The 24,400-nt window shown below is 39.6% G+C and overlaps 1 protein-coding gene across 2 annotated transcripts in view; it reads left to right on the top strand.

Moving 5' to 3' along the window:
* The first annotated feature begins 1,937 nt into the window (after positions 1-1,937).
* PAK1 (p21 (RAC1) activated kinase 1) overlaps positions 1,938-24,400 on the top strand; it is a 122,800-nt gene continuing 100,337 nt past the window's right edge. For both annotated transcript variants that reach the window (XM_074372721.1, XM_074372717.1), the window contains exon 1: positions 1,938-2,584. The gene's annotated coding sequence lies outside the window, so the exon portion shown is untranslated. The remainder of the gene's footprint in view (positions 2,585-24,400) is intronic.

Genomic DNA, 24,400 nt, shown 5'->3' with positions numbered 1-24,400 from the left:
CATTGGTTCTGAGGATTAGGATGTGAACATTTTTAGGGAGCCATTATTCTACCCACTACCGAGACCATGCAATAACAGTTTAGATTAGAATTAATTTACTGGGTTATGATCTTGGGTTAAATTACTTAACCCCTCTGCACCTCCGTTTCCTTACCAATAAAATGGGAGGGGGAACAGGAGTCTATCTCAAAGGGTTGTTAGATACTTAGAAGAGATAGTGCTTAGAACAGTATCTGGCACATGATAAGCATTACACTAGCATTTATTAAATACATTTTTATAACACCGATTCTTACTATGTGTCAGGCACTATTCTAGATGCCGGGGATACGGATAGCATGGGTAGGAATATGACTTGCTCTCAAGGAGCTCAGGGCGTCAAACACACAAATACAGTTGCTACACTATGTGCTACATGCCATAAAAGGCATGGAAGTAATGTAAGATTACAGCATTGTGAAGGCACATGGAAATTTAAAAAGTATTAGTTGAATGAACAAATGAACAGGACGTTTGCGTTGGGCTTTGTAGAATGAATAGATGTTGGCCAGTGAGATAGAGAAGGGCTCAGAGACATGAAGAAACATGTGTTCAAAGAACATTAAGTAGCATTTCAGTGTGGCTGGAACAAAAGATACACCATGTGAGACGAAGTTAGAAAGTCACCAAGGTTGTACAGGGTCAAGTTAAAAAATTTGGATTTCATCCTTAAAGCAACAGTAGTGTTTCAGAGTATTTAATCAGGGGAAGGCATCAGATTTGTAGTTTTAAAAGGCAACTCTGGTTACCAGGAAGAATGAATGGGTTGAACCTGGAGAGGCTGAAAGCTGCTCCAGTTGTCTAGTTGATGGTAGTGAGTGAAGAGAAGGGCAAGGGCTTGAGAAATATTTAGGAGACTCTGCAAGAACTGGTGACCCATTAGCTAAGTGTGGTGAGAGGAAGAATGGGGGCTATAGTCACGTTTCTGGCTTAGTGGACTGCTTGATGGTGGTCCATTCAAAGACCAGGAAGTAACAAGAGACGCAAGTTTGGGGTAAAATGGTAATAGGAATAACCAACATTCCAAAGGGCATAATACATGCTAAATTGTACTTACTATCCTTATGTTAGAGAGATCAAGTTAAGGGTATACAGGTACTACTTAGGGAGAAATTGTGGCTTAGAAATGTTACGGTCCTATCACTAACATTTGTACAGCTGGGATTTGACGCAAAGTAATCTGATTCCAAACCCTTAGTCTCTCGTGTTGTTTCAGTTTTGGGCATGTGGAATTTGAGGTACCGGTGGAGTATGCAAGCATTCCATTGGGAAACACGTTGGAGACACTGGAAAACAGTATGAGCTCAGGAAAAAGGTTTGCGTTGAATGTAGCCTCCGTGGTAGAGAAAATCGGGAAAGGAAGCCCCCCTTTCGGTCAGTTCACAATAGTTGAAACTTCCATTATCATTTCTTTGCCCCCCCCACCATAAAAAAAAAAAACCCGTATAATAAATGTCTGGCTCTGAGGTGACTGGAGATGGGGTAGTTTCCAAATTCAACGCTTGGCAAGGAGCTAGCGGATGCGGTGGTGCTCTGTAACCTGAAGAGGACCCCAAGACTAGGGGGTCAGCCGTCTTTTTCGACCCTGACTACACTACTGACGCCCCCTGAAACCGTTCCAAAACCTTCCTGGAGAAAGGCTGGGTCAAAGCACCCTGCAGCAGCAGGGAGCGCGGGTCTGGAAAAAAGACTCGAAAAGAGACTCGGGCACAATGACATCACGCGGCAGCCGAGTGATTCCCCTGCCGCTGGCGTCACGCGCCGATGACGTCATCCTAGGAGCTCGCCCTCCCCCACTCCTGGGTTGGCCTCGCTCACGTGGGTCCGTCCAGCCCTCCCCGCCCCCTCCCACCTGCGGGAGGCGGGGCGGGCCCGGCCCGGCTCCGCCGGCGCCTCCGCCTCGCGGGGGAGGGGGCGGGGGCCGGTGAGAGAGGCGGTCGGCAGGCCCGGAGGCTTACAATAGCTGGGCTGAGGCGCGGGAGGTGGCCCAGCCGTAACCGCAGCTGGAGTCCAAGGTGTGGGCAGTACTGTAGACGCCCCCTCACGGCTTCCCCCACACACCCCTCCTCCACGACTCGTCCGTCGCGCCTCCCGCCGCCTCCCTCACAGGCTCTGCTGTCTTACTCCACAGACGCTTTCCCTCTGACCCTTGGCCCTTCTTTCGCGGAGCCCCGCGCACTCAGGAGCTCCTCGAAGAACTCTGTCTCCCTACCTCCTCGCCCAAAGGCCACCCGAGCCCCATCACATCTTCGAACCCCACTCCCCGAGCACGCAGCCCCTCAGCGGCGTAGCCTAGCTCCGTTGGGTCCCCCTGACCGTCGCTGATCCTCCCACCCACGCCCTGTCTTGAGTGGACTCCCCGGCACGAGCGGGTGGGGGAGGCGCCGAGCGCGCGGCGGCGGCGGCGGCGGCGGCGGCTGCTGCTGCTGGAGGGAGAAAGTGAAGCGGCCCCTCGCGCACACTCGCGCGCTCGCTCCCCGGCTGGGCCGCCGCCACCGGGGTGGAGGAGGAGGAGGAGCCGAGTCGAGCGGAGCGAGCGCGGAAGGTGAGAGCCAGCCTCCCGCCCGGTATCCTTGGCGTCGCAGGGTGCGGGGCTGGGGTGCCGGGGTCGGGGGGGCGCGGGGTTGGGGGCCGGGGCCCATTCATTCCCCGCGGCGGGGCCGGGCGGACGGCGGCGCCAGGTGAGGTGAGGCGGGGGCGTCGCCCCGCCAGGCTGGCCGCGTCGCCCCGCCAGGCTGGCCGCTTCTCTCGGACCAACAAAGGCCCCCTGTGCGCTCACCGGCGCGGCCGCCGGTTTCAGACGCCGGGGTCCCGGGGGAGGGCGGGAGGGGAGCGGCCGGGAGACCCGACAGGTCCCGTCCGGGAGCGACTCCCTCCCGAACTTTGCGGTCCTCTGGGCCCAGCCTTGGCCCGCGACGAGGAACCCTAGCAGGGCGGCGTCGGATTCACTGTGTACAGAAAAAAAAAAAATCACAGTTGTCCAGGCCGGGAGGGGGATCACCTATAGGAGTCAACTCTTTCCAAAATACGACTGGATAGTGCTTGACTTCTGCTGCCCCTCCCCCACCCCGGGAATACTCTAACTTGTGAAGTTAGGAAACAAACAGGGAAAGGAGAATTACAGTTATTTTATGTGCATTATTCCATTTCAAAGGACATTATTATAGCCTTTACTGTCTTGAATATTTTCACAATAAACATTGCTGGGAGTGTTTTGCGAGAATACTTGAAAAGTTTGAGGTGTTTGTGGGTGTTGGGAGCAAAGTGCTTGCTGTATGGTAAAACTATCTTACACTTTTCCCCCTGAACTATGAAAGGTGAAGGGAAAGGTTAGTACTTAGTTAGTTACCAATAAAAATTCAAATTCACTAGTCTAGGCATTATTTTAAGAATTGTACCTGAGAAAAAATCTTTAACTTTGCCCACTATGTCTTTGGGCTCACTCTCAACTTTGTCAGGAGAAAACAGGAGTCAGTAGTACACAGATGCCTCATTGGTCTTACCTTGTGACTTCACCTACTTCCTGTGTGACCTTGAGCAGGTCTTAAGGTTCCAGGAGTTTATGCCCTAGAGGCAAGCAGGTATCCACCACCTACTTGGCTTTCAAGACTCCACTGAAGAATCCCCCACACTGTGAAGTCTTTGCTGGTATCTTCCCCCATACTCCTCTCAGGCAAAACTTTCTCACTGAGTCTGTCAGAGGCTTGGTAGCATTTCTACCACAGCACTTACAACAATTTTTTCCTATTTGGGAAATCCTAAATCAAGTGCATATTGAAATCCACCTCACCTCAACTAGAAACTCTCCTTCTCAAAAAGGGTTTTTGAATCACGGACCCTGAAACATTTCCTGAAGCTTATCCATTTTCTTACTTATGGGAGCACATGGGTCTATCTGGTTAATTTGCTTATTCAGTCATTCATTTAACTGGCTCTGGAGAGTTATCATGTTTCAGGTCTCCAGCTAACGCTCTGGGGATTCACAGTCTATTAAGACATTCCCTGTCTTCAAAGAGCTCAAAGTCTAATGGGTGAGGTAGACAGGTAAACAATGAAGTCCTGCCCTAGTCTCTGGGGGACTCCAGTTGTACAGGGAGTAGTTTGCAATAATTGAGGCTGCTGGACCTGTTTTACAAGTCTTGTGCTGGCCAAAGTGACTCCTGCAGGGGAGGTGGTGACCTGCCTTTCATCCATAAGATAGCACTTGACAAAAAGTTTGTTTAGTTCAGTTCAATTCAATGTATATTTAATAAGAGTATGTTACAAGGCCCTGTGCTAGGTTTAGAGGAAGGAGTGCTTTCTAAAAAGAGGGCAATGTATATCCAGAGAGATCTGTGTAAAACAATACCTAATAATTTCTTCCCACCCCCAACTAGTATTGCCCAAAGATAAAATTTTAAACTCTTTCACACAAAAAAGAAGCTCTCAGAGATTAGAGTGCTGCCTGCCTTTACAGCCTTGCTTTCTGTAACTCCCCTGCCACCCTTTTCTCATCTGTACTTTTGCATGTGCTGTTTTTCTGCCTGGAATGTCACCCACTACCTTCGTGTGGATAAGTGCTTGTTGGATCTCTGGGAGTCAGTCCCTTAGTCTCTTCTCTGCCTGTTACCTCCGTAGAAGGAGTGGCTTTGCCATCCTCTGGCTCACATACAGACCACTCTTATAGGTGTCTATAGCACTCTGTTGCAAATATTTGAGTTTGTACCTGTCTTTTCCATTAACTTGTTCATTTCTTGAGGGCAGGATCTGTTTAGTTTTAGTGCCTAGCAAAGTCCCTGGCACTGAATAAATGTTTGAAATGAGTGTGTGAATGAAGAAGCAAGTCAAGAGCCATGAGTTAGCGGTTACCTACTGCTTTGGGTTAGAACAGTTAGCTGCAAGTGTAGTCCCTGCATCAACAGCATCAACATAATTTGGGAATTTGTTAGAAGTGCAAATCATTTGTCTCATCTCAGATCTACAGATGAAAAACTCTTAAGATTGGGGACCCCAAATCTCGGCTTTAATCAAGCCCTCCAGGTGATTCTGATGCTTGAAAATTTTTCAGAATCACTGGACTCAAAGATCTGCTTTTGATAACACCAGCTCCTTGCCACATCCCTTCCTCCTTATTCTTCCATAGCACAGACTGCCTGACATTCCATTCCGTTCTGTTCCGCTCCATTCCAGTCCACTCTGTTCTATTCCGTTCCACTCCAGTCCAGTCCATTCCATTGCATATCATCTATTTTTTGTCACTAGATTGAAAGCTTCCTGAGAGCAAAGAATTTTGTTTTGTTTACTGCTTTAATCCCAGGGCCTAGAATACCAGTGCCTGCACATACCAGGCACTCAAATATTTGTTGAGTGAATAATATAAAATGATTTAATCCCATTTACTGCCAGCTGCTACACTGGGGGTTGATTCAAGAATAGGTCTCAGGAGGAAGAGGAACCACACTCCAATGTGCAAATCCAAGTGGATTCTAACATTTTGAAGGATTTATTTTAGATTGAGCTTTTCTTCCCTTTTAGTGTATATTTTGTCCACCAAAGCCTGTAGGATTTTTCCAGTTTTTTTTCTTTCAGCCAAGATCTGAAAACTGCAGTTGAAATATCCTAGCCCAGGATAGTTTCTTGGGAATTTGCAACTTGGTTTTGCAAGTCTAATAAAGCACCCTAACTTTTGAACCTTTTAACTTGAAACTATCTCTTCCGGATCTCCTGTGCTTTTTGTCTTTCTCTAGTGATACTTAAAGCCATACAAGGGCCTTTTGACTCCACACAAAGATTTTTCTTCCTTATGAAGCTCTTAATATTTTACTTCTTTCACTTTCTTATTAGCGCTAAGATACCATATCCAGTTTTTTCTTTTCCTTACTTCCCTCAGGGAGATTGGCTTCATTTGTTGATTCATTTATTTATAAACGAACACTTATTGAGTCTTTCTCTACCATGTGCTAGGTCTTATGCTGGGACAGGATGTTCAGATATACATAAGATGTGGTTCAAGTCCTGAAGGAGTTAAAGATATTGTAACATGGTATGATAAATGCTGAAATGAAGAGATTAAATAGAGGGATAAAGTGATGTATACTCATAAACCTGGGGGAAAGCTGTCTTTCTAATTTTTTCCCTCAATTTTTCAGTAGTTTATCAAGCAAACATTATTTTGATAAGCAGACTTTAATTTTTTTTTTAAACTCAGAGGTTGATGTTGTTATTGGGGAAGACTAAAACAAAAGTCAAGATAGAATTAGCAGTTGCTACTTTGATGTAATTCTCAATTTCGTTGTTTCTGGTTTTAATGAATTTCCTTTTCCCCTTTTTTTATCTTTCCAAACCATAACTAGAAAGTAATGAGAAAAACTTTTTTTACAGTAAAGAGAGAAGTTTAAGGTTATCAAAAAGAATATGCTCTTTCACAGATATCATTCTAATTCCTAAGGGCTAATGTTATAATTTGGGATGGAGGGGATAATTAAACCTAGAGAAAGTCAGGAGATCTTAATTTAGTCTCTGTATCACTGCATGACTTTGCGGAAGTAATTTTATCTCTGTGCCTTTTGTCCTAACTGTAAAATGAGGATAGTAACAACTATTATGACAAGCTTACAAGTTTATGAAACAACAGAAACATTGACTATAAAGACACCTTTGAGAAGTATATATTGTTACCTAGTTGTTAGGTGGTGGTAAACTTATTAATAGCAGCTTACATTATTGAACAACTGTTATGTACCATATACTATGTGAGATGTGAGATTTCTCTAGTCTTCGAAATAAGCATGTAAAATGATTGCTAGTATCTCTATTTCATGGATTCGGAAGTTCAGGCTCAGACTGGCAAAGGGATCTTGTTCAGGGTTTTGCTGAAAATAATTGGTGAACCTCAGTTCTAGTCCATATCCATCTGATACCAGCAGTTATGTGTTATATTCCTTATCCTGGCTGCTTTAATTTTTCTCTACAGGAATTTTTTGCAAGTATATTGCTGTGAGAGTTAAGATTTTCCTTCATTTAGCCTGCTGTCTCTCTCTCTCTTTTTTTTTTTTTTTTTGTGCGTAGAAGGACTAGTGAATAAAGATTTACATAGGTTTACATTTATCATTCATACAGGGAAAGGAGTAGCATCTTTACCTGGTGTTTTTTGTTCAGTCTTCGCAACAGCTCTGTGAGATAGATATTTCTGTTTTATGAGTTAGGATCATAGAAATATTGGCTTGCTCGAAGGCACATCGTTAGGAAATGACTATTGGTTTAAAACTACATTTTTTTAAATCTAAATGTAGTAGTTTATTTTTGCCACTATATAATATTGCCTTTTAAACTTTATCAAACTAAACTTTGGGCACTAGAAATGTCCTTTTAGATTGCTTTCTAGCCTCTTTAACCTCTTCTCCCTAAGAAAATCCTGACTAAAGTGCATGGTTTGAACTACAAAAACAATTGCTAATAAAACTGTCAGATGGTCATGATGTTGCAGACTTACAGCGTGACACTTCTCTACTGAAGTCGAGAGATCAGACTTTATCCAGTATTCTGACCTGAATATTCATTTTCCTTTGCCAACATAAACTTAATAACGTAATGAAATACATTTTTCTGCTCTTGTCTTAAGCCTAATCTCTCATAAGTAACTTCTTCCACTCTCCCATCCAGTCTGTGAGATGGGAGAAATCTTCTATGTGCTAGGATCCTTGAGATTGTCCTTTCTCGAGGAGTAGTATAGTAATAAGTCCAGAAAGAACCAGAGGTTCGTTGCTCCCTTATTATGATTTTGTTTGGTGTTGATTAATTCTCTGAAATTGATCTAAGTCTTTATTATAAAAAGTACATTATGTTTTGGCTCTTATTCTTTGAGTCAAGGTGTGGTAATTTGCATGCAGCATTGAGACATTCATTCTTGTTTATGGGTTTTTTTTCTACTTTTCTATTTCTAATCCTCTCCAATGTCCCTTTCGCTTTTATACTGTATAAGTACTAACTGAGACTGGCAAGAACATTTTTCTAATTTATAGAACCAGCCTTCTGGACCTTTTGGGATGATAAATGACAGTGATAGTATATGTGTGGCTTCCACCCTCATCTGCTTGCCTATATTTTCAAGGCCCAGCTTTCCTTATTCTCTCCTTGATTTGCACAAAGCTGGGATTGATGGCTTTCTCATTTGAACCCTTGTCCCCATAGTACTTTATATATTGCTGCAGTATTATTTATCATTTTTCTAGGGAAGGGGATAGATGTAGAAGGAAGAGCACTAAGTTTGAAATTAGGCAAAGACCTACCTGGACACTTAACTTATTTAAATCTCTAATTCTTCATTTGGAAAATAAAAATAATACTTAACTCTCAGGGTTGTTGTGAAGATTAAATGAATAATGTATGTGAAAATGAATTGTAAGATGTTAGGTAAAATTGTTGTAATTTTATGATTACAGTTATGTATAGCAGTGATTTTTAATTTGGCTATGCATTTGAACTACTTGTGAAGATATTGAAAAGATTACAGTTGCCTGGGCTCTATTTCAAGTCTACCTTAATCAAATGTTTTGGAATCCCTATATTTGAAGATTTATAGATGATTCTGATATGCAGCCAACATTGAAAAGTACTGCCTTTTGTTATAATATTTTGCATAAACATCTTTTGTACTTATTATATGAAAACTAATATTTTATTGTTACTTAAAGTTCAATCATTTGCTAAACACATATTAAGGCATTCATTTGCTAAACACACATCAGGCATTGTCATGGGCTCTGAAGAAACAGCTGAATCATACCTGGTCTCTACCTTTAAGTTTAGTTTTGAGAAACAAACATGTCTGTAGACAATTATACCATATCGAGACAAAAATGAGACATGAAAATATATACTGGTGCTATGTGAAAGGCATCTACTTCACCTGAAATGGGAGAGGCCTGGCAAACCTCGAGGGAAATGACATCTAAGTTCAGTTTTGAGAGATGAGCAGGGGTTAACCAAGATAGTGGGGGAGGGGTAGAAAGAAGGGAGAAGGAGGACCTTCCTGAAAGAGAGGAGTTTGAGGGCTGGAAGGCCTGAGAGCATGTTTGGGGAACCCTGAGTAGTTTGTACACTTAGAGGATGGGGGGTAAGGTGGGGAGTGGTAAGAACAGAGAGGAAGGCAAGGCCCAGGTGATGAAGGGCCATTAGGATAGTGTACAGAGTACTTTCACTAATGTTGTTTCACTTTATTCTTTCAACAACTCCTAGTTTAGCTAGGACAGGTTTTGTTTTATGTCCATTTTATAGAAGAGAAAACAGAAATTAATTGAATTGCCTGAGGCTGTACAACATAGCTATGGTTCAAAGACCAGTACTTCTCACTTGAGCTCATCTTCTTATAATACACCATAGTTATCTTATACCTTTACAGTGTTACGAGGATCAGGTGAGTGCCATAGATAAATGCACAGCAATTTATAAGCTGTAAAGTGCTTTATACTGATGTTGGCTATTAGTTGGGAGTTTGGACTAAGTGACCTATAAAAGTGCTTTTAGCTCTAAGATTCTGTGGGCATTTTCTAGGATTTTCCTTAAACACTGAAAAAGATATGTATATATTTTCAGGAATTGGTAACTAGGGTCCAGCAAGCTAAAGTCGTGTAAGACAGTCATACTTCCACTTCTGAGTGTCTACCCAAACTTTCTTGTTTGCTTTTAAATACATTTATGTTTCTTTTATTGTGAAAGTAATACATGATTCTTGTGGAAAACCTGGAGAATACAGAAGAATAAAAGGTAAAACAAGAACAACAACAAATCTATCAGAGTTTTATTGTAGAAAGATAACCAGTAGTAGCATTTTGTCTATTTCCTTCTAACCTTTTTTAAAAGTGAGTTCGGGGTGGTAATCTTCCTGCCTCTCACCTCCTCCCCCCAGCCTCACTGTATGTTGGGGATAAATGACATCAGGAACAAATCATCCTCAGCATCATTACAGCTGACCTTTTACTGGGGACTTTCACAGTGCCAAGTACTTTACATCTGATTTTTCATTTACTCCTCAGAATAATCCTATAAGAGAGATGCTGATTTTTACTCATTTCACAGATGAGGAAGTTTAGGAGCAGAGAGATCAAGTTGGAATTTTTATGATTGTTACTGTGTAACCATGGCAAGTCATTTAACTACCAAGAGCCTCAGATTTCCTTAAGTGTCACATAGATGTATTAAATTTGATGCTAGCTTCCCAGCTCAAATATTTCATGACAGTGTTTTTTTTTACCTCCTCTCTTCCTCCTCCTTGCCCTCACCATTAGTCCATGGTAGCATAGTCCATGAGCACCGTAGCCCATCAGTAATAATGTTTCACTACGGAAACAATTCTCAGTGGGCTAGAGGAACAAAATTTAAGTTTCCAGCTTGGGCCATGGGTACAGAGGGACCTGGTATAGCTGAAAGGATTCTTAGTCTCCCTAAGAGAGTCTCCAACAATTCACCTGTTGGAGAATTACTATTTTATAACATTTTCTTTCATTCAAGATTATTTTCCCATGTGTAATTATCTGACTAGTCCAGAGTCTGAGATTTTTTTTGGTATCTGGATAGATTTTGCTTGATCAGTTCAAGAAGTTGTCTGTATATAATCTGCAAAGTAACTTAAAGCAAGAAACTAGATGAGCAAAGAGGAAAAATTCACAATGACAGACTTTTGAAAGTCTAAGTTTCCTAAGCAGCCTAGAGACAATTAATATATATTTAGGCTTTACTGTTTTTAGTACACTTTCATATATAGTCTCATTTAATTCTACCCTTAAGGCATCATATTTTTATAGATGGAACAAAGTTAAGTGACTTGTCCATGATAATACAGCTGGGAGTTTGCAAAGTGGACTCTTTAATCCATTTTTCTGTCTCCAAATCTGGTATTGGTTCCTGATCCTTTGGATGCTGCCTTGACTAGTGGCACTTTCTTCATTTTCTCTTGACTTTAAATAAATTCCTGGTTCCTTGGAGAATGTTAAAAGCTATCTGCAGTTCACTCTCTTTCCAAAAATCATGTTTCTATCTATTGCCCCTTGCCAGAGAATTATCTGAAGTTGACTGCTTTGTAAAAATCCCAGGACACTTGGGAATGGCTGCTGAGTATACTCTTGTGTGTAAGCTGGTAGAGTAGGGGCAAAACACACACACTTTCACATGCTTACAAATCTAATGCATCTCTACAGTGCTTCTATTTATCTATTCCTTAATTAGTCTACAGATATTTGTTAATTGCTTCCTGTGTGCCAAGCATGTGCTTAGTACTGGGGTACAATCATAAACAATACAGAAATGGTCCTTGACATTGCTTTTATAAAGCTTACATTCCCGAGGGGAGTACAGAGAAAAGCATTAAATGTACAGTTAAGTAGTTGCAGGTTTTGATAAGTCCTGCAAAAGATAAATAAAGGAATAGTATAGAGAATTTTGGATAAGGGGAAGTCCTCATTGTAGAGATGATGCTTTTAGAATAAAATATGAAAGATAAGTATATATCAGTCATGCAGAGAGCAGAGTGTAGAGCATGTCAGGCAGAGGGAACATTTTAAGCACACAGAGGCCCTAAAAGTAGGGAAAAATTTAAAGCTATGAGGATCAGTATGGTAGCTACGAGCTAGTAGGCTACTGAGCACTTAAAATGTGGCTGATTCAAATATAAATGCACTATAAGTGTAACATACATACCAGATTTTGAAGACTTAGTACTGAAAAAGGAACTTAATTAATAACTCATTAAGTTTTTATGTTGATTATATGTTGAAATGCTAATCTTTTGGATAAATTGGGTTAAATATATTTTCAAATTAATTTTCTTTCCTTCCCTTCCCCTCCCCCCCCCTTTTCTTTTCCTTTTCTTTTTAATTTTCTTTCTCCCACCTCCCCCTGTGCTGGGGTTTCCCAGACTTCCTGAGTTTAGGGCACTGTAGAGGATTCTCCTCCCCTCCAGAACTCCCAAGACCCAGGCAGCTGCCCCCATCTTCTGCCATCCTGGACCCCATGGTCAAGGAGGTAGGAGGTGCCTGGGGGGTCCCACCTGAGCAGCAGAATGCTCTCCCAGGGCTCTGGATTCCTCCCCAGGAGACCCTTCTTCAAATTTGGCTTTTCAGCTGATCTGATGAGAGCAAACTGTGCTTTTCTTTTTTAACTTTAAAAAACATAGCTACTAGAAAATTTACGATTACATATGTAGCTTGTGTTAGTGGCTTGCATTATATTTCTATTGGATAGCACTGGTTTACCTCAACATAGAGGAACTAAACAAAAGACATTATGATTGGTGCATAGAGGGAGCAAGAATGAATGGTAGGAGATGAAGTTGGAGTGGTTGGAAGAGATCTTTCAAAATGCTACCCTATGCAATATCCTAGTTAATCCTGAGAGACTGAGAAGGGATTAATAAATCTGACTTTATAGACAGAGACAAATAGTGGCTGCCTGAATCCCCAACCCCTTGGTGCTAGAATGAGGAGATGAACCAGTACTTTTAGCATAATGTCTTGAGTGTAGAATGTTCTCTATCATTGTTATCTAAAACCAACAAGCAAATAAATATTGAGGAATAAATTGACTAAATTGATTAATCCAAGTTTTCAGGTGGTTTTGAGAGTGTCTCTGGATATCTAAAATATCTAAGTAGAACTCTAGGTCAAAGGTTGAATTTTTTTATTGAGAAAAAAAATTCCTCCTTTAGGTTGACTCCTCTTGAAACTGTTTCACGTACACTTTAAACTATTTTGTATATCTAAAAATTCTTTATAATAAAATATTGAGAGGGGAGTATGTATGGTGGGCATCTATAAACTCATTTAGATTCTGTACTATTTTGCTGTATTTGCTTTATTGACTATCCATCTCTTAATCTAGTCATCAATCCATCTTATTTTGAAGCATTTCAAAATAAGTTGCAGACATCATTACACTTCACCCTTAAACACTTTAACATTCATACTGTTACCCACTGTTCTGTGGCATTACTTGATTAATGTCTGTCTACCATGCTAGACCCTAAGCTCTGGAGAATCATTTTTTTTAAGGCATGACACCCTAAAGAGAAAGAGTTTTAACATGGTATCCCTTTCTTTAAAATAAAAAGTATCTTTTTTTGATCCCTGTTGTATTCACAGTTCCTGGCATATAGATAGTAGCCACTCTGTAAATGTTTTTTGATTGAATGAATGAAAGTGGAGCCAGCATTTAAATTGAGGTCCATATGACTTCTGTACTTAAGTTTAGCAAACATATAAGAATCCTTTCAATGTCTGGTGTTGGGAGAGGAAAGGAGAGAAGAAACCTCACTGTGTTAAATATTTAGCTGCCTAGTGCAAGTATCTCTGACCTGAGTCAAAGATGAATGCATGCCCTGATGCTAAGGATGTGAAAAAATCTTAAGCTGATCACCAGCTCCTTTGCTATTTTGGGTCTTTCTTCATTTCATTTGAGTTGAGGAATTACATGTTATTGAAAAATGGCATTGTATTGAGGCCTTTGTTGGCATATTTCATTGCATAGAATTCATTCTTTTTAGTACGATGCAAAGCAACATTTCAAAATTGGCAGTTTTCTTTTAGATTAGTATGAGTTTCTTTAAAGTACCACATAATCCTAATAAAGCTTAACACATACAATGTTACTGTCTTCCATTAAAAATAGAACTCTATTTTGTAACATTGTTAATAAATTTAAAATTCAGGCACAATTCTATCACTCAAATGAATAAACTCGTTTCCTTTTTTTATTATTATGTAAACATACCTATTTATATAATTATAGTGACAGTGTAGATTTAAATTTGTCATTTGCCTTTTTTCTTCACTTACAAACATTTCCCCCATGTTACTCCTTAGTGTTCATTATAAAATTTAAGATGATATTCCATAATTTGCCTAAAATCACTGTATCAGTTTTCTACCAGAGAAACAGAACTAGTAGAATTCCTTGGCAGGGAAGCCTTAGTTTTGCTTTTGAGGTCATTCAACTGATTGGATAAAGCCTATCCAGATTATGACCCTAATCCTTCTCTAAACGACTAAGTTTAATTCACTTTCAAATGTCGTATCACTCTGTTCCTTCAGCCTAGAATTCACTTTTCCTCTATGCTAGTCAAGATCCAGTTGGGATGCCATTTATTCCACATAGGCTTCCAGCCTTCAGCTGCCCATTCATGATTATAAATTCCTTGAAGTTATGCTATGGACTGAATATTTGTGTCTCACCCAAATTCATATGTTAAATCCAAATGCCCAATGTAGTGATACTTGAAGGTAGGGCCTTTGGGAGGTGATTAGGTCATGAGGGTGGAGACTTCATGAATGGGGTTAGTGTCTTTATAAAAGAGACTCCAGAGAGCTCCCTCTCCCCTTCTACCGTGTGAGGACATGGTGAGAAAGTGGCTCTCTATGAACCAGGAGAAGAATTCTTACCAGACACTGAATCTTCTGGTGCTTTGATTTTGAACTTCTCAGCCTCCAGAACTGTGAGAAGTAAACTTCTGTTGTCTATAGCCACCTAGTTTGTGGTGTTCTGTTATAGGAGCCTGAATGGACTAAGACAGCGTAGTACTTTGTTTTGTTCCTTACCATATACTCAGTATCTTGAACAGTGTCTGGCATGTAGTGGCCCTCAATAAATACTTGTTGAATTATTGAGTAAAATAATTCATCTACCCACTCAACAAATATGTATTAAGCTTAAAAAATTTTTTTCCATAGCTTTCTTTTCCATCCTTTGCACTATAATTAGATGCATAGATACTCATTTGTTATCCATAGGAACTGATTTTAGTTCCCAATCAAACATCCCTCCTTGCTCACCATTGGGCTCTGTCCACTTCACCCTCTTTGTCAGTAAGTGCATTTCTAATGGTAGGATAATTAACATCCAACAATATGATGCAAGTAGATTTTAAAATGAAAGCGGAAATTTGTGCAAAACATGAAAAATGTAGTGAATTTGAAATAAAGTGATATTGGAGAATGGCTTGAACCACACACACACACATGAATCATTGACAAATGAAGATTAGGTAAAGTTAGACCAGTTTAAAATTGAAGGGAAAATTAACGTGAGTAATAACATAATAGGAGATTCAGAGGACAGTGATTTGAGCAACAAAAGGATTAAGAAAGTCCTTTGGGACAAGTAGGTGAAACTCTTGAGTACGTTTACAAAATTGACCCTTTTATCAATGTGTTTTGAAAGCCCAATGTGAAATGACAAATTTTTTTGGTTTAAGAATTACCTTTGTGGCAATTACAGCTTAAATTTTGTTAAATTACAAATTACAAAGTTTTGTTTTATATATATCTTAATAAATTAAAGGCCCAGTCAACTTTTAATCTATCCTTTTTTTTAATTAGGAAATTTTAGTCCCTCGTCAGTTAACTTAAGTGGCATTTTTGGATATCAGTTATCCTTATATAACAAGAATCCCTTTGTATATACTTGTCCCTCATTAGATTTAGTTCCCTATCGTTGAGGATTGTGCATTATTCATTATATTCCTATGGGCCTAGCGCAGTCTGGTGCATAGGAGATATCTGATAAAGGGTTAGAAAGAAGTGAATAATAGAAGACATTTGGAAAGCACTTTGAAAGGATGCTGTTTGATACAGAGCTTGTATGGCAGGTGAGTGATTAGGGTTTGACTAGGTCCAAATGGAGAACCTTTCTCATTCTTCCTTTTGCTAGCTCCTGTCTAGTGTGCACTTTAATATTCAGAGTCTGTTCTCTGCCTCAATAGCTCTTGTTCCCATTGTAATTCTTCCTGGAGATTGAGATGGAAATGAGGAAGGCTTGGGCTGCTGCCTGGGTATCCACATTCATGAGAAATTGAAATGCAGAGGGACCAAATGCCATGCCTGACCTAGATGGATCCAGGTCAGCCAATCATTGCTTTCCTGCCTTTCCCTTTGTTCTTCATGCCTCCAGCCTTCTATCCTGCAGGAGGTTTATGCTACAGCTGTTTATACCAATTAATATAATGCTAATATACCCCTTAATGAGGGCATGGAAACACATGGTCCCAGCTGGTGGGTAAGAACTGTGTAGTGTTATCTTTCAAAGTACCTTTTCACTAACAAGTGGACTAGGCACCTGAATACCTTTTCACATTGTTTCTGAAACCATAGAAACAGAAGCTGAAAATGACCATTGCTTAGGGAATCTAACCCCTCATTTTATGGGAAAAGGAGAAAAAAACCTCAAAGATGATCAAGCTTATGCCAAATTAATAATTCCATGCTTTCCATTTTAACAAAGCTCTATCTCATGTAAATATGATTTTGTCCTCTATATTTTGTAACAGTTAAAACCTCAAAATCTCTTCCACTAACCTAACTTTGAATCCTCTGGCCCTGTTAATTCCTGACTGATCTGGGGGCAGTTACTTAAGCTCTGTAGTTTCAGTTTCCTTATCCTTAAAATGGTACTAACAATAGTACTTGCTTCATAGGTTTGTTACCAGGATTATATGAGGTAATAATTGTAAAGCGCTTAGCAGATTCTGGAATATAACAAGTGCTCAGTAAATGTTCGCTATCATTATTATTACAAAGTAGGGAAGTGAAAATGAGCCTAATGACCAGTGCATTAATTTACAGCCCTTTGCTTGAAACCTTTGTTCCTAATTCTAAGGATTAGAATTTAAGCCTTATAAGAGCAAGGACCTCGTCTGCTTGCTTCTCTGTATCCTCAGCACCTAAAACAGTTTTTAGCATATAGTAGATGCTTAGTAAGTATTTGGTGAATTAATGAATTCTCTTAGGAAAAATTTCTCTGAATAACACTTACTTTTAGATACTCCAGTGACTTGAAACTTTTCTTTACAATTGTTTATGTGAATTTGCACTTGTTTATAGTACTTGTGTTGTGTCCTTGATCTTTTTAAAGATGTCTTTTTTCCTTCTACATTGTAAATCTTTAAGATTGGAGGACTGTGATTTCTGCTCTGAGAATTTTCTTGTATCTCCTAATGTGGTATTTTGTGCACATTTATTAGTGTTTAGTAATTACTGACAACTGACTGTAAAAATCACCTGTGTTCAATATTAATTTTTTGAGCAAAACTCGTATATGCTATAGCATCATTCCCAGCTCTAAGAAACTGAATTTTTAGTCAACTCTTGGTGGCAAGAGGTACTTTATTGCCTATGTGAATGTTATTCTTTACACTTAAAGTACCTCCTCCTTTCTCCTTGCCCCTTCACTCCCAGAAGTCATACTGCTCATTCTTCAGGGCTCAGTCTCCTCTGTCAAACTGGTTTTCTTCCTTTCTTCTGGGATTAACTTCTCATTATGTAAATCTCTTCATGGAGAAAGTGGGCAACTTTTGCATATGGGACGATTTCGAAGGAGGACATTCCACACTGAGGGAAGAGTTGATGCAAAGACAAGGAAGAAAAGGGTCAGATGTTATGGAAATGTGATGGTAAATATTATATGTTATCTTTAGTGTAAGGCAGTTTATTCACCAAGGTTCTTACTAATAGGGGCAAGGAACAGAATCTACTCTAACAAGTTGAAGGAAAAAGGATTTATTAAAGGGTACCAGAGAGATTAAAGAGTCTTCAGGAGAGCAGAAGAAATGCACCCAGGCTGAGCTTCCAGGAACAATTCTTTTGAACTGTACCAAAGAACAAAGTTCTCAAGGATACTACTATCTTTGCCATAATCTAGAAGCTACAGAATCAGGAAGCTGTTGTTACAACTGCTAGATTGATCTAAAACTATGCTGCCTCTATTGCAGCTTTTTTCAACAAAAGGGGTGTCCTGTGCCCAGCCTTTCCACTCTTTCACTGTAGTTCCAAATCAGTATCTAGTGTGAGAGCATTTGATTGGCAGAACCTAAATGACTTTTAGAAGAGAGTCTATGAAATATAGTGTGTGTTTGTTTTTTTGAGGGGGGAGGCAATTACATTAATTAATTAATTAATTAATTAATTAATTAATTAATTTTAATGGAGGTACTGGGGATTGAACCCAGGAGCTTGTACATGCTAAGCATGCACTCTGCCATTGAACCATCCCCTCCCCTGTTTTTTTTTTTTTGTTGTTGTTTGTTTGTTTTTTTGCCTTCCAACCTCTGTTGTACCCAAAAGGTAGCAAGGGGTTAGAATAAGTGTTGAGCCAGCTCATACAGCTCAATAACAAAAAAGTAACCCAATTAAAAAATGGCAGAAGACCTATATAGACATTTCCCCAAAGAAGACATGCAGATAGCTAACAGGCATGTGAAAAGATGTTTAGCATTGCTAATTATTAGAGAAATGCAAGTCAAAACTACAGTAAGGTACCACTTCACACTGGTCAGATGTCCATCATTAAAAAATCTACAAATAACAAATGCTGGAGAGGGTGTGGAGAAAAGAGACCCTCCTGCACTGTTGGTGGGAATGTAAATTGGTGCAGCCACTGTAGAAAACAGTATGGGGTTCCTTAAAAACCAGAAAAATAGAGTTACCACTCCTGGGCACATATCTGAAGAAAACTGTAATTTGAAAAGATTTAAGTGCAACATGAATTCCAGTGTTCATAGCAACACTATTTACAATAGCTGAGACATGGAAGCAACTTAAATGTCTATTGATAGATGAATGGATAAAGAAGATGTGGTATATATGTATGTGTGTGTGTGTGTGTGTGTGTGTATGTATGTATATATATACATACAATGAATACATACAATGAAATATTACTCAGACATAAAAAAGAGTGAAATAACGCCATTTGCAGCAACATGCATGGACCTAGAGATTATCATACCAAGTGAAGTAAATCAGAAAGAGAAAGAAAATACCATATATCACTTATATGTGGAATCTAAAATATGACACAAATGAACTTATTTATAAAAAAGAAACATATACAGACATAGAAAACAGATTTATGGTTACCAGAGAGGCAGTGGGGTGGGGGAATGATCAATCAGAAGTTTAGCAGATACAAACTACTAGATTTAAAGATAAGCAACAAGGTCCTACTGTATAGTACAGGGAATAAACCATAATGGAAAATAATACAAATATGAATATATAGATGTATATATTTAACTGAATTACTTTGCTCTATACCAGAAATGAACACAATATTGTAAATCAACTATACTTCAATTTAAAAACAAAATAGGTGTTGAGCAAACCAATTTGCAGATTCTGCTATGGAGAATATTCATATGGCTTGTATCCTTTTCTAATACCAAATTCTGTATCATTTGGAATTCTGTAAAAAGCATTTCTGACTCAAATTTGGCTTATATGATATTGAAATTTATATCAATTGAAAATTATAACACAAAAGTAAAAGCTTGCGTTACCTTTATCCCCAGGCTGCCTTCCATCGTGGTGGTAAATTGATAGAAACAGTTGGAGGTGATAAATTTCTTTGTTAACCAACAGATGAGAGAGATAAAGATACAGATACATACAGAGAGGACGGGGAGGGAGAGAGAAAGACAGAGACAGGGAGAGAGGCAGAAAGAGGCAGAGAGAGAGAGAAATAGATACCGACTTCCTCTCTCAAAATGGAGAAAGTTTCTTGTCTTTAGTCCTGTGGGGCTGCCTTAGGCCCCTTGCCCATTTCTAAATTACAGGAGTTTGCAGGGCTGTGCCAGATGCTAAGTGATTAACCCCTTGAGCTAGTCACCGGCAAGGAGAATGGGGTTACCATGTTTGGTTTGGGTATAGGATGGAGACCTACCCCTGGAGCTAGGTTTGGGGTCAGTTTTTCCTTAGGACTGTGGTTTTCAAAAAGTGGTCACTGGAAACTTGATAAAAATGCAAATTCGTGGGGCATGTACCAGACCTACTATATGAAAAACTCTAGGTTGGGGCCCGGGAATCTGTTTTAACAAGCTCTCCATGTGATTATGACTCTGGTAGTATGTTAAAATTTGAGAACTGCATTAGTTATACAGGCTACTGAGGGGTGAATACCTGACAAAAACCAGGGATCTGTGAAGAGGGAGGAAGAGGGGAGTGGATGCTGGGTAGGTAGCCAGTAGCATCCGTTTCAAAATTGTAAAGGTGAGTAGGGGTCAGTTCATGAGGAATCTTAAACATCTGCCTCACAAGGTTGTTGTGATTTCAAACTAGATAAGGTATATGTGAGGGACCTGTATAGTGAGGGGGGTAGATTATTACTAGGGATGAGGTAGCACATTGAACTTGGAGTCAAAGAAGGGGTTCTCATGTTGGTCTTTGAAGCTCTTTGACCTTCAAACTCCTGTAAAATATGGAATATAACTACTAGAGTGTTGGGAGAATTAAATGAAGTATGTAGAAGTGCTTAGTTCATCATATAGCATATTAATAAGTAAACATTTGCGATAATAATGATGCTTGGCTAAAGCAGTGTGAACTTTATTTCAAGGTCAAGGGGAGGCATACTTCCTTAGTATTGTCTTTCCTCTTAAGACATTTGCCTGGTTCTCAGTAATTGTTTCAGATCTCGGATCCTTGATCATATTCAGATCAGCTCTGGTTTAACTGCAGGAGCAATGGTTTTCTGCCTCCACAGTCTTATCCTGGGGGAATTATGTGAATTATTTACTTCAGCTGTCACAGGGGTATAGTGGTTTCTTTTTGCTTTTATAACTAATATGTATTTGAGGTGATGTGAGCATACATATTTTATGTTCTGCCTTGGCAGTGAACTCGTTTCCTTTTCTTTTGTGAGGTCGTTTTAATTTGTAACATGATGCCTTTTCCCTCCTTTTTGCTTTTTACATATTTCACATTCTCTAAATATAGAATATTTATATACTCCTATCAGGTTACAGTGGGAAAGGTGTTAAGAATTGGTTTGGGTTCTCTCCCTTACTTTGTATATAAAGAAACCAAGACAGGGAAGTAATTTGTCCAAAGTCATGTATCCTGCTTCTTGCCCTCTTCTATTTCTTGGCATGGAAGAGTTTACATCTGGGGTTAAATTTCATTTTTATTCTATAATATTAATTAGTCAAAATTCACTTGTAAGTTATTTATATCTGATGTGATTTAGTTAAAGTCAATAAGCCTGGTCTGCTGTAAATGAAGTAGAGCTGATGTCCCAACCTCAGAAAATTAGCTAGTGAATAGATGTTTTGTGAATACAGCAGTGGGAAGAAGGGCCCCACCATGAACACAGTCTTCAGTCCTAGATGTACTTGGCATGTTGGTAGATGTACCACTTATTGAATGTGCCAATGTTGTGTTATTAGGTGGCTTGTGGCCTTTTCTATGTTTACTCCTAGGTGTTTGAGGAAGGAATGAAATTGAATGGGTAATTTCTACTCTGTGGTGCTGAGCACTTCTCACCTTATCAGTACTATAAATAACAGTTAATTTTTTTTTCTTTCAGAGAGTTACTGTTGGGTGGCAAGGAAATAAGAGAAACTACTTCCAACAGTCTTGTTGGTACTAATTAAAACCTAGATTTCCAACTGAAAGGGAACCTAAGGGCTATCCAGTCTAACACCCAGGCTAAGAGAAGGAAAATTACTCACTTAATGTGGTACATAAGTTAGTTACAGAGTCGACCACATATCAGCACTTCTCACTCTCTGTTAAATGTATTTCCACTACACCATTTTGCAAGGCACAGTATAAGAGGAAATGGTGGGTAGTGGGAAGAGCATGGATTTGAAGGCAAAAGATCTGGATATAGGCTATGGCTCTGCCACTTACTGACTTGTTCCTGAGAAAGTAATATCACTTCCTTAAGCACCAGTTTCATTTGTAAAATAGGATATGCTGATACCTTCTTTCCTGCCTCACAGGGTTATTATTAGAATAAAATGTGAGAGGCAGTGGAAAAAAGTAAGACTAAAGCCGACATCGTCAATTTGTTTATGGATTTCAGCTTTGTCATCTGTAAACTGTGATTTTAGGCAAGTCACTTAATTTCTGTGAACAGTTTTTCCTTTGTAAAATTGGGACAATGGTAGCTTCCTTGCAGAGTTGTTTTGAGGACATTAGCATATGTAAAGTATTCAAAATGTTACCTGGCACATAATAGGTGTTCAGTATTTGAGATCTCAGATGACTTAAGTCTGTCTTCTGAGAACTGTTCTTTAAAGGCTTAACATAGATACAGCAGAACTTGTTCTGTGTCTTTAAAACTGTTTTGTAGAGTTTGACTCATAGGCTGTAGGTAGGGTCAGTTATGGGCTTTGCTGTTACTTAGTCAGGTTTCCATTCTAAATTACAGTGGCCCATGGTCAGGCTTTTCTACCCAGGGAAGGGCCTCTGGAGATGACAGGCTCTGAATGTGGTGAATTGATTGAAGAAGAGGTGGAGGAAGCTTGGTGGCTGGGAAACTTGGCGAGAAGAATGGAAATGGGAAAAGTAATGCTATTTTGGTCATCACTGCCAGCAGCCGCAGAATATCAGTACGTGAGGACCTTAGTGGTGAAACCTTTTTTCATTATGATCTCAGTCTCTGACACTAGTGCTTCAAAGTCTTGGGACCATATCTAACTCCTCTGTTGCTCCAACTCTTGACCTACAGTAGGTATGCAGTATATTTTTTATTGAAAGAATGACTCTCTGAAATGGAGAACTGCTGTGGCCCATAGGGGTCTGTAAATCCCTGGTGGCCCCAATCTCTCATTATAGCTCTACCTTGCAGAGATATTTATATTTAACCAGATTTTTCTAGTCTTTAACCTTAAGCATTTGTAGGATTTCAGGTCTTGGGTTTTTTAAGCTTTCCTCTACTGCTGACTTCCTTTTGCAATCTTGGTCAGGCCAGACAACTATTTTCTTCAACCCTAGTCATTGTGTGGCTCCTGCCAGGTTCCTCTTTCTGGTTTTTAGTGTTGGGATGGGGTTTGTGGTTCTAATGTGCAAAGAGCTGGGGAACATGAGATCTTCATGGTCAGGCAGACAGCATTTCTTCTAAGCCTCCAGGATTACGGGAAAGCATAATGCTGGGTAGGTTCTCTCTTCTTCCACGAAAGGGATAGTCTCATATAAGTCATTAATTCATTAATGCATAGTAAGCATGTATACTATGGATCCCACATTCTTCTGGGTGCTTTAGCTACATTATCTTACCAAATACTAGCAAATAACCTTTTGAGTTATGCTGATGATATTACCCTCAGTTTCACAGGGAAGGAATATGGAGTTTAGATAAAGGAAATCGCTTGCCTTAGCTAGCAAAGGGTAGATCCAGGGTTTGAACCCTTTATGACTCAAAGATAATCAGATTGCCATGTTTGTCTTCTTTACTAGAACAGGAGCTTCTTGAAGACAATGGTCTTATTTGATTCAAATCTGTTTCCTGTTCTCAGCACTAGAACTGAAATAGAATACTTTTTTTTGAATATTTAATACACTGGAAAGTCACAGACTCAGAGAGTAGGGTGGTTGGGATGAGATATTGAGAAACTGTTTCCTAGTCTATGTTATTTGCCTGGAGAGAACCCCCGTTCCTCAAGGTGAGTTCTTTATAACTCATGGGATCAAAAAGGAAAGCATTATTCACTCTATAAATCCATTTGAGTAACTAACACAAACATTATGATGGTTCAAAGAATTTATAATCTCATTGGGAAAATAACACCTCCTTCATTGTTTTGTCTTCAGGAAAATTGAGATAATACAAGTAAAAGAGTGTGCCTGAAGTGTAAATGTCTGTTAAATTGTTTTAGGTCTAGCTTTCCCTGCCCTATCCCTTCTTTGGTTTAGTTTCACTGTACAGTGAGATGTTGAACTGGAAGACCTCTGTGGCTCCTACCACTCAGACATTTAGATAATGGTCTTGCAGCTGTTCTATTGTTTACTTTCTCCATTAACATAGTAACAGATAATTGATGCCTCTGATGTTCTGCAGTCTTGTTGCCCCTCTTTCTTTAAGCTCACTGTCTAGTTTCCCTTAAAGCCTATTGCCTGCTTTAGTTTAGTTTTCTTTTTTATGCTGTTTCTGTGTGAGCTGGTGTTCCCTTTTGAGATTGAACTGAATTGTGTAAGGCTTCAGGAAGTGGTGGAAGCACCTTCCTCAAACCTGGTTGCACCAAAAGCCCATCAAGCCAAGTCCTGTCCCCAGAGAGGAAGAGAAAGCCTGGTTCCTTAGCTAGTAGATAAGAGTTTCTTCGTTGAGCTTTCTGGGCTAATTTGACCCCTTAAAGAAGAGACATTTCCTTTTAAATTCCAAATTCTTTGCTCTGTATGTGACTAGTATTCCTAGGCTGTTTCTGTGTCAGTCTTTAATTTTCATCCACATTCTTAAGTCTGACGCTTGAATCATACAAAATAAATTCAAGCTCTCCTCCACATTACAATCCTTTATAATCATAATGGTGATTTTTATTTCTGTTCTTTTCTGGTAAATATTTTCTTCAAGATTTTCTTAAATGATTGCCTATCCTTCCCTCTCATACCAGTTTTCTCTCCAC

Source organism: Camelus bactrianus, chromosome 10, assembly GCF_048773025.1.
Source record: "Camelus bactrianus isolate YW-2024 breed Bactrian camel chromosome 10, ASM4877302v1, whole genome shotgun sequence".
NCBI classification, from domain to species: Eukaryota; Metazoa; Chordata; class Mammalia; order Artiodactyla; family Camelidae; genus Camelus; species Camelus bactrianus.
The sequence above is the reverse complement of the archived record's forward strand: the minus strand, read 5'-3'. Positions and strand labels throughout refer to the sequence as shown.